The sequence below is a fragment of the Cebus imitator genome, unplaced genomic scaffold (genome assembly GCF_001604975.1).
Source record: "Cebus imitator isolate Cc_AM_T3 unplaced genomic scaffold, Cebus_imitator-1.0 Scaffold128, whole genome shotgun sequence".
NCBI classification, from domain to species: domain Eukaryota; kingdom Metazoa; phylum Chordata; class Mammalia; order Primates; family Cebidae; genus Cebus; species Cebus imitator.
Genome location: NW_016107443.1, coordinates 4691097 through 4701948, shown reverse-complemented (window position 1 = coordinate 4701948; position 10852 = coordinate 4691097). Strand labels below are relative to the sequence as shown.

Below are 10852 nucleotides of genomic sequence, written 5' to 3'. Positions count from 1 at the left end.
GAAGAGAGGAGTGGAGGGGAGAAGAGGAGAGAAGAGGTAGGGAGGGGAAGTGTTCTTTACCACAATTTAAGAAAACATCATCTGTGGGGGGCCGAGGCTGGTGGATCATTTGAGGTCAGGAGTTCGAGACCAGCCTGGCCAACATGGTGAAACCCCATCTCTACTAAAAATACAAAAATTAGCCGGGTGGTAGTGGCACGCACCTGTAATCTCAGCTACTATGGAGGCTGAAGCAGGAGAATCACTTGAACCCAGGAGGCGGAGCTTGGGATGAGCCGAGACTGCGCCACTGCACTCCAGCCTGGCCAACAAAGTGAGACTCTGTCTCAAAAAAAAAGAAAAGATCACCTAATCTTTGGTCTCCTGCTCTTCACTGAAGATCCTGGTTAACCTCTAACCCTAGCTGGTTGTGTTCCTATTAGTAATAAGGACAGCAGGTGTCCAGTCTTTCAGCCACCTGATGGTTGGGACCACGATTTGGACAGCTTTATACCTCTGGGACCTAACCAAGAAGGCATTTAACATTGCAGGATGAATGCAACTGAAATCACAATGAGATTACAGAAGTCGGCCTGAAAAGGCTAGGTTCAATATGTGATTTGTGTAGCCAGAATGAAGAGAACGGAAAAGAGAGAAGCAATAGCAGGGTCTGAAATTAGTAGTCACGGTCAAGGATGAGAGGGAAATCCTTTCTTTCAAGATAGTGGTTACTGACTGAGTGTGGTTCACACTTCCTCTGATGGGTTGCCTTAAAAACTTACTATCAAATTCCTTGATGTCAAGTGTTCTCTGGGTTCACCAAGCCTGGTTTTATTCAAATCAAGACATATCTCACTTCTCTAGAACTTTCTGCCAGTAGCATACTCAGTGGAAAAAAAAAGGATGGATGGACATAAAATAGGGCATCCTCTACAAATGCGGGACAGGAACTAAGACATGATTTTCAAATTTTGACTGTTTATTTTCAGTTTTGTAATGCATTTGAAAGACCTCAAAGACTCTAAAAGAGCTTGACATAATAAATTTGCCATTATTCTTCCAAACACAGCTTAATGAGTACTCATTGTCCCTATTTCTTTCTTTTTCTTTTTTCTTTTTTTTTTTTGAGACAGAGTCTTGCTCTGTCTCCGAGGCTGGAGTGTAATGTTGTGATCTGGGCTCACTGCAACCTCCGCCTCCCGGGTTCAAGCAATTCTTCTGCCTCAGCCTCCCGAGTAGCTGGGATTACAGGTGCCCACCACCACGCCTGGCTAATTTTTGTATTTTTAGTGGAGATGGGGTTTCACCATGTTAGTCAAGCTGGTCTCGAACTGACCTCATGACCCACCCGCCTCGACCTCCCAAAGTGCTGGGATTACAGGCGTGGGCCACTGTGCCCGGCCCATTGTACCTATTTCTAAAAAACTATAATATAGTTCCCCATGCTCACCACTACATGGGTCTGAGCAAAGAGTACAGATGGAGAGGCAGCCACATACAATTTAAGCTGTAAATCAGGCTACAAACTGTTCAATCAAGTACATTTTCTCCTCCTACCTTGGAAATACACTTCATACCTACCTGGAAGGCCAGATTCCAATTCAGAATTCTCAGACTCCTGGGAGTTTCAGATAGAAACATGTTGGAGAGTGTGCCCCAGTCCTTGGCCCACCTGCTTTCTCTGTTCACATCCCTTATCCCAGCAGCACCTTGACAACTCGTGGGAGCCCAGGCACAGTCTTTCCTCGGGACGATGGAATGACAAGCTGAGAAAGACACCCCCATGGGCCCTGGATGTGAGCTCTGAGCAATTTTTTTTTTTTTTTTGAGACGGAGTTTCATTCTTGTTTCCCAGGCTGAGTGCCATGGTGCAATCTTGGGTTAACAGCAACCTCTGCCTCCCGGATGCAAGTTATTATCCTGCCTCAGCCTTCCAAGTAGCTAGGATTACAGGCATGTGCCACCATGCCCGGCTAATTTTGTATTTTTAGTAGAGACACTTTCTTCATGTTGGTCAGGCTGGTCTTGAACTCCTGACCTCAGGTGATCTGCCCATCTCGGCCTCCCAAAGTGCTGGGATTACAGGTGTGAGCCACCGCGCCCGGCCTCTGAGTAAGTTTAAACAGGAAATTGCAAGTCTCAGAGACACAAACTATGTTTTAGAAGGGGACACAGGCACATCCCGTGGCACTGCAGATCCTTCACTCCATGGCAAAGGGCATAGCCCAAGGAGAGCCAGAGTGGAGCCCTCTTGAAGCCAGAACCTAGGACAGGACCCCTCTTGCCCCGGGCTAAGGGCAAAACTGTACCTCCTTATCCCATAGCTTACAATATTAAATCCTTTCCCAATGAAAATACTCAAATAGATTTAAATTACGAGATGTTTTTTAAAGCAGAGAAATATAGATAGGTGAAAAGGAGAGTGAGGATGAGCTGCCCACTGCAAATGAGGGTCTTGACAGCTAAAGCAAAAAGGAAAAGGCCTCAGTTATGGGATCTTTTTTCTTTTTCTTTTTCTTTCTTTTTTCCTTTTGAGACAGTCTGACTTGTTGCCTAGGCTGGAGTGCTGTGGCTCAATCTCAGCTCACTGCAACCTCCGCCTCCCGGGTTCAAGCGATTCTCCTGCCTCAGCCTCTTGAGTATCTAGGACTACAGGCACATGCCACCACGCCCGGCTAATTTGTGCATTTTTAGTAGAGATGGGGTTTCACCATGTTAGCCAGGATGGTCTCGATCTCCTGACCTCATGATCTGCCTGCCTTGGCTTCCCAAAGTGCTGGGATTACAGGAGTGAGCCACCATGCCCGGCCCAGTTATGGGTTCTTAAATAATTCATGCATGTTCATTTGTTTAAGGAGACAATGTTTTCCAACATGTCAAATTCTAGGAATGTTTTATGGTATTATTATAGAAAACACAAATGATATATAAATTTCAAAAATGTAATACTTTATGCAAACCGAAAAGATCATTTGTCTTCCTAAGGAAGTGATAAATACTACGTTACACAGTAGACTGCCTCACTGATATTAGCCATGAATTCCATTTGGAATCTCCTGCTTGTCTCAAAGGCTTAGCATTACTTAACTGCAATAACTTCCAATCATTACCACTCAGATAATCGATTGCTTAATCACTGACATTCCTGTAAGGGTGAAAAGACTGTATTATTTTTGTTTGAAGCTACCACACCAAGTCTCCTAGTACGGTATAATTAGGAAAAACTGTTTACTTTTTCTTAAATCCAATACCCCTCACCCCCACCTCAAAAGCTAGACATTAAAGTACTAAATATAATGATCTTGGTAAACCAAATTGCTATATTCCTGGCAGCCCTTCCCTGCTGTTTCCCCTAAACATTTCCATCTGAAAGGATGATGAATAAAAAAAGGAAAAAAGAAACCTGGGAAATATACAGCTATCCCTTGACTGTATCTTCCACCTAACCATCAGAGTTTCCGTTCGAGTGCTTAAAAGCATTCACTCTCTCCTTCCTCTGTCCCTTTTTGGCCACTTTATTTTGAGACAGGTTCTCACTGTCGCCCAGGCTGGAGTGCAGTGGCGAGATCATGGCTCATTGCAGCCTTGACCTCCCAGACTCAAGCAATCCCCTTGCTTCAGCCTCCTGAGTAGCTGGAACTACAGGTATGTGCTACTACACCCAGGTAATTTTGTGATTTTTTTGTAGATTTGGGGGTCTCACTATGTTACCCAGGCTGGTCTCAAACTCCTGGGCTCAAGTGATCCGCCTGCCTCTGCCTCCCAAAATGCTGGGATTACAGGCGTGAGCCACCATGCCCAGCCCCTTTTTGGCCATTTTAGATTGTTAGTTGTATTGTTTTAAATGTCCATGGCACGCACAATGCACGATCAGGAGACAGCAGCACACTGTTATATGCCTTTTAGTCAGTCTCCTCAGACTTGGGGGACATTGAGGGCCTTTCATTATCTTGCTTCATGGGTACCCATGCCAAGGCCTGAAATATAGGAAGTACCCATAATGTATTAAGTAAATAAGTGATCACCTTATTGTCCTCAGGAACTATGTAACATTGAGAGTTATTCTGGCATAAAGAATATCAGAATTGTAGGCTGGGCACGGTGGCTCACGAGGCGGGCCTATCACCTGAGGTCAGGAGTTCGAGACCAGCCTGGCCAGCATGGTGAAACCCTCTCTACAAAAAAATATGAAAAATTAGCCAGGCACGGTGGCAAATGCCTATAATCCCAGCTACTTGGGAGGCAGAGGCAGGAGAATCACTTGAACCCAAAAGGCAGAGGTTGTAGTAAGCCGAGATCACGCCCCTGCCCTCCAACCGAGGCAACAGAGCCAGACTCTGACTCAAAAAAAAAAAAAAAAAAAAAAAGAATATTAGAGTCCATTCTCCATGGAAGTGGATTAACCCAGTGTGTTACCTTTATAAATTTTGAAATCTGAGAATCAGAAAGTCCAGATGTAAGATCCCTGATAATTCCATCCAAATTCCACTGGGCAGGTAGGAAAAGACACACAAAGAACTCCCAGCATTTAATGGCAAAGACGACTGACAAGGCATACGCTTGTGAAATGTTGGTTTTTTAAAATGCATTTTGTCTTAATAACATATTCTAATATCAGAACACTAGCTTTGGCTATGCTTTGAAAAATGGTACAACACTGCACTTAATCCAAGTTTGTTTTGTTTTGTTTTGTTTTGAGATGGAGTCTTGCTCTTTCGTCCAGGCTGGAGTGCACTGGCACCATCTCTGCTCACCACAGTTATTTTTTTTAGAGGTAAAATGAAAATACCTCAGATTCTGGAAATACTTAGAAGGGAATCATTTTGAATGGTGTTGGAATAAGTGATCAACGCAATATGGCAGCTACTGCCTTTTTTGCCTTCTATTTTCAGCTAACTTCTTTTAAAAGCCCCCCCACCCAAAAGGAGTACCAGACAAATGACAGCACTCAATATGGGAAGTAAAAGTTTAAAACACTAGAATATATACAAAAAATTAGGTTAGGAAAAGGTTTCTAAAACAAGACACAAACACATATAAAGGAAACTGACAAATTTGACTACATCAAAATAATAAACTTCTGGGCATCTAAAAATACTACTAGAAATGAAAAAGACACACTACAGATTGAGAATGGGTACTTGTAACAATACAAGCAACAATGGATTATTATCCTGAAAATTTAAAGTACAACTGATCTCTAAGAAAATCAAAGCCCAATAACCAAATGGATAAAAGGCAGGCATTTTTCCCATGAGAAACACTGGCCAATCAACTTATAAAAATGTGCCCAGCCTCATTAATACTCAGGTAAATGAAAATTTAAGCTATAAGGAATGAACATTTCACATCTCCAGATTGGCAAAAATTTATTCTTTTGTTTATTCTTATTATTTTTGAGAGAGAGTCTCACTCTGTCACCCAGGCTGGAGTGCAGTGGTGCAATCTCGGCTCACTGCAACCTCCACCTCCTGGGTTCCAGTGATTCTCATGCCTCAGCCTTCCAAGTAGTTGGGCTTACAGGCGCCCGCCACCATGCTGGGCTAATTTTTGTGTATGTTGTAGTGATGGCGTTTTGCCAAGTTGCCCAAGCTGGTCTTGAACTCCTAAGCTCAAGCAATCCTCCCGCCCTGGCCTCCCAAAGTGCTAGGATTACAGGCATGAGCCACCACACCCAGCAGAGACTGGCAAAAATTTAAAAGTCTTCAATGTCAAGTATTGGCAATGGAGCACTTTCAACCCTCATACCCTAATCATGAGTGTAAACCAGTACACCACTTTGGAAAGCAATTTAATAACATATAATAAATTTGAATCCTGGAGATGCAGACAGGTGGGAAGACAGAAGGTACTGGAAGAACTGTAGTTTTCTTTTTTTTTTTTTAATGAGTATACAATGTGGTACCATTCCTAAAGGAATTACAAATTTCAAGCCCAGGAGCCAAGCACTGGGTGGTAATATAGGAAAAAGCCATAATTGTAGGTCACCTCTAATAAATTTTGCCAAGTACCTTTCTAATGTCTTCACATGCAGTGACTTCAGTGGCTGGTCGCATGTTTTAAAGGAGCTTTTTGGCACAAAACAAAACCCCATAGTAATGTGAACATTTTCCAACTTCTCCACTGTCTTTTTCCTAGAAACATTACTGTAACATTCTGATTCTTCCATGAGGATATTGACATCAGTCTTCCAAATTTTGAAGGCCTGTGAATTTAGGCCTAGTTAAATGCATTTGTTACATGAAAGAGACAGCTGATCATCTTTTTCATGTGGATTTCTTTCTCCATATATCTGTGCCAAGTTGAAACATAAATTAGTAACTACTATCACTGTTATGTTGAATCCCCTGTAAGTCCTTTGCATGTTACTGGGTCTTCCATAGCCAAACCACCAGATATGTTATCTTTTTGATGATTTATATTTCATAGTGTTTTTTTTATTGCCCAGGCTGGAGGGCAGTGGCATGATCTTGGCTCACTGCAACCTCCCCCTCCTGGGTTCAAGTGATTCTCCTGCCTCAGCCTCCCGAATAGCTGGGATTACAGATGCCTGCCACCATGCCTGGCTAATTTTTGTATTTTTAGTAGAGACAAGGTTTCACCCTGTTGGCCAGGCTGGTCTTGAACTCCTGACCTCAGGTGGTCCACCCACCTCGGCCTTCCAAAGTGCTGGGATTACAGATGTGAGCCACCACACTTGGCCTCATATTATCTCTTTAATCATTTATACTTTCATTTTCTTTTTATTGGGTCCCATGTGCCTGCCCAACCCTGGGAATGCATAGCTCAACAGGGCATGGGCTCTACCCTTCAAGAGCTTACAGAGCTACTTAACCATATGTAACCTTAACCATTTTTAACATATAAATGGAAGATTACCCAATCCACCCTTAAATGAGTCTTTCCAGGACACATCACGGACATCTAACGTCTTTACTGCCCTCATTTAATTATCATCTAACATACCCAGTGAACTTGGGGACATGTGGAGAAACTGGAGGGAAAAATTGAGCATTTGGGGAAATTAAAAGTAATAGTTCTTGAAAAATTGAAACGAATTTTGTACAATTGGTTTTGGTAAATGTAAACACTGAAGTGGGGGTGGCCATTAGTATTCTTTCAGATTCTGCCACCAGATTTCTTTTAAAGGCAGCAGTGGCACACCATAGTTGGCAGTTTGGCTATACTAGTACAAATTCTAATGTTGCATACTAATTTTTGAAACCTGATACTTGGCCGGACATGGTAGCTCGCGCCTGTAATCCCAGCACTTTGGGAGGCCAAAGTGAGAGGATCACTTCAGGTCAGGAGTTCGAGACCAGACCGGCCAACATGGTGAAACCCCATCTCTACTAAAAATACAAAAATTAGCTGGGCGTGGTGGCACATGCCTGTAATCCCAGCTACTCCGGAGGCTAAGGCAGGAGAATCGCTTGAATCCAGGAGGTGGAGATTGCAATGAGCCGAGATCGTGCCACTGCACTCCAGGCTGGGTGACAGAGCAAAATTACATCTCAAAAAATACAATGAAAAATGAAACCTGATACTTGTTGATAAATAATAATAGCTAAAATGTAAGAACTTACTTCTTGTCAGGCACTGAGCTAAGCGCAGATTTTTTTCATTTGATCCCCAAGTAATCTGGAGGGAGATGCTATTATCCCTATTTTTTTTGAGATGGAGTTTCGCTCTTGTTGCCCAGGCTGGAGTGCAATGGCGTGATCTCTGTTCATGGCAACCTCCACCTCCCAGGTTCAAGCAATTCTCCTGCCTCAGCCTCTTGAGTAGCTAAAATTATAGGCGCGTACCATCAAGCCCAGCTAATTTTGTATTTTCAGAAGAGACAGGGTTTCTCCATGTTCGTCAGGCTGGTCTCAAACTCCCAACCTCAGGTGATCCACCCACCTTGGCCTCCCAAAGTGCTGGGATTAAAGGTGTGAGCCACCGTGCCCAGCCTATTATCCCTATCTTACAGCTAGCTGCACAAACACAGGGCCAAAGTCCTAGAGCCAAAAAATGATAGAGTCAAGATCTGAAGCTAGCGGTCTGAGCCAAGAGCCTCTCAAAACCACTTTTACATTATGTATTGCATGAATAAACAATCTTTTCTAGGGGTCGGTATTGTTTGTCATGAGTGTGATGAGTACATTGTAATATCACTATGTATGTATATGTGAAGCCCTACATTTTTTTAAACTTTTATTTTAGGTTCAGAGGTATGTGTACAGGTTTGTTATATAGATAAACTCATGTCACAGAGGTTTGGTGTGCAGATTATTTCATCATCCAGGTATTAAGCCTAGTACCCAATAGTTATTTTTTCTGCTTCTCTCCCTCCTCCCACCCTCCACCCTCTAGTAGGCCCCAGTATCCATTGTTCCCCTCTATGTGTCCATGTGTTCTTGTTTCACTCCCACTTATAAGTGAGAACATGTAGTATTTGCTTTTCTGTTCCTGCATTAGTTTGCTTAGGATGCTGGCCTCCACCTCCATCCATATTTCTGCAAAATACATGATCTCACTTCTTTTTTATGGCTGCATAGTATTCCATGGTGCATATGTACTACAGTTTCTTTATCTAGTCTATCATTGATGGGCATTTGGGTTGATTCCATGTCTTTGCTATTGTGAATAGTGCTGCAATGAACATATGCATGCACATGTCTTTATAGTAGAATGGTTTATATTCCTTTGGGTATATACCCAGGAATAGGATTGCTGGGTCAAATGGCATTTCCATTTTAGATTCTTTGCAGAATCACCACACTGCCTTCCACAATGGCTGAATTAATTTACACTCTCACAGCAGTATATAAGCATTCTCTTTTCTCCACAATATTGCCAGCATCTGTTATTTTTGACTTCTTAATAGCCATTCTGACTGGTATGAGGTGGTATCACATTGTGGTTCTGATTTGCATTTCTCTAATGATTAGTGATGTCAAACATTTTTTCATATGTTTGGTAGCCACATGTATATCTTTTGAAAAGTGTCTGTTCATGTCCTTTGCCCATTTTTTAATGGTGTTGTTTTTGCTTGTAAATTTGTTTAAAATCCTTATAGATTCTGGATATTAGACCTTTGTCAGATGCATAGTTTGCAATCCTGGGATAACTGGCTAGCCATATGTAGAAGATTGAAACCAGACGCCTTTCACTATATACAAAAATCAACTCAAGGTGGATTAAAAACTTAAATGTATTATAAAACCGAAAACTATAAAAACCCTGGAAGATAACATAGGAAATACTGTTCTAGACAAAGATTTCATGATGAAGACACCAAAAGCAATTACAACAAAAACTGACAAATGGGACCCAATTAAATCAAAGAGCCTCTGCACAGCAAAAGAAATAATAAACAGGGTTGGGCGTGGTGGCTCATGCCTGTAATCCCAGCACTTTGGGAGGCCGAGGCCAGTGGATCACCTGAGGTCAGGATTTCAAGATCAGCCTGACCAACATGGTGAAATCCTGTCTCTACTAAAAATACAAAATTAGCTGGGTATGGTGGCACATGTCTGTAATCCCAGCTACTTGGGAGACTGAGGCAGGAGAATCACTTGAACCTGGGAGGCAGAGGTTGTAGTGAGCCAAGATCATGCCATTGCACTCCAGCCTGGGCAACAGAGTGAAACTCCATCTCTCTCTCTCTCACACACACACACACAAAAGACAATCAACAGAGTAAACAGACAACATTACTGACTTTTATGCCTGGAAATTTAGGATGATTTCTCAAGTGGGTCTTGATTCTACTACTAAAGGCAAGGAGTGGAGAGAAGGAACAATGCTGCCTTGTAACCCTCGACTTCCATGTCAAAAGATGGAATACAATTTAGCCTGTGTTTGAAATTCTCTAACTACCAAAAGAATATGTTCATCAAATGGCACCTTTCCTCATTTCTCAGAACAATGTTCCTTCCAGGAAACCACAAATGTTACCATCTCATACAATGTAGGATGTCTGTGCACTTCACAGTATTATTTTACACATAAAATGCCCGTTAGTGCTTTTGGTTATTTCCCGCAACGGTTTTAGTATCTCTTTGCTAATAAAAGGTCATCTGTTGCATGCTTCACTTAAAGTATGATAGAAGGCTATAGGGTTTAGTCTTCACCACGTTTGTCAGTGTCAAGCTAGACTGCTGCTATCCCTGAGAAATCTTCCTAGTTCCTAAAACACCTTTTTATTTTTTTTTAAGTTGGAGTGTCACTCTGTTGACCAGGCTGGAGTGCAGTGGTGGGATCTCAGCTCACTGCACCCTCTGCTTCCTAGGTTCAAATGATTCTCATGCCTCATCCTCCCGAGTAGCTGGGATTACAGGAGTGCTGCAACCCACCTGGCTAATTTTTATATTTTTAGTAGAGACGGGGTTTCACCATGTTGGCCAGGCTAGTCTTGAACTCCTGGCCTCTCCTCCTACAATAAATTCAGGAGTCAAATGTGGTAGATTGAAATCTTTTTGCTAATTATTCACTCCCCTATCATCCATCCCCTTGCTTCACGCTTGGCAGAGGGCACTGCCCTGTCTCTTCGCCCTGGGTTTGGCCATGCAGTGTGTTATGGCCAATGGAATATTGACAGACATGGCACACACAGAGGCTTGACATGTGCTTGTGTCATTGTGCCTGTCCTCTTGTGCTCCATGCCTTCTTCTGTGAGAACATGTCTCAGGTAGCCAATGATCCATGGAGGATGAAAGACATGTAGAGCAAACCTAGATCTAACACACAGCTTGAAATAGGGCCCAGCCTAGATCAGCTGAACCCCAGCCAACATGCAGATGGCTGAGAAGAAAAATCAACACTTGTTGCTAGAAGCTGTTGAAATTTCAAGTTTGCTTGCTATGCAGTATTATTGCAGTGACAG

The 10852-nt window shown here is 42.6% G+C and overlaps 1 long non-coding RNA gene across 1 annotated transcript in view; it reads right to left on the bottom strand.

The window, feature by feature from the left end:
- Positions 1 to 2855: 2855 nt before the first annotated feature.
- LOC119473011 overlaps positions 2856 to 10852 on the bottom strand; it is a 9493-nt gene continuing 1496 nt past the window's right edge. The window contains exon 2 of the long non-coding RNA XR_005202179.1: positions 2856 to 3124. This is a non-coding gene — a long non-coding RNA (uncharacterized LOC119473011). The remainder of the gene's footprint in view (positions 3125 to 10852) is intronic.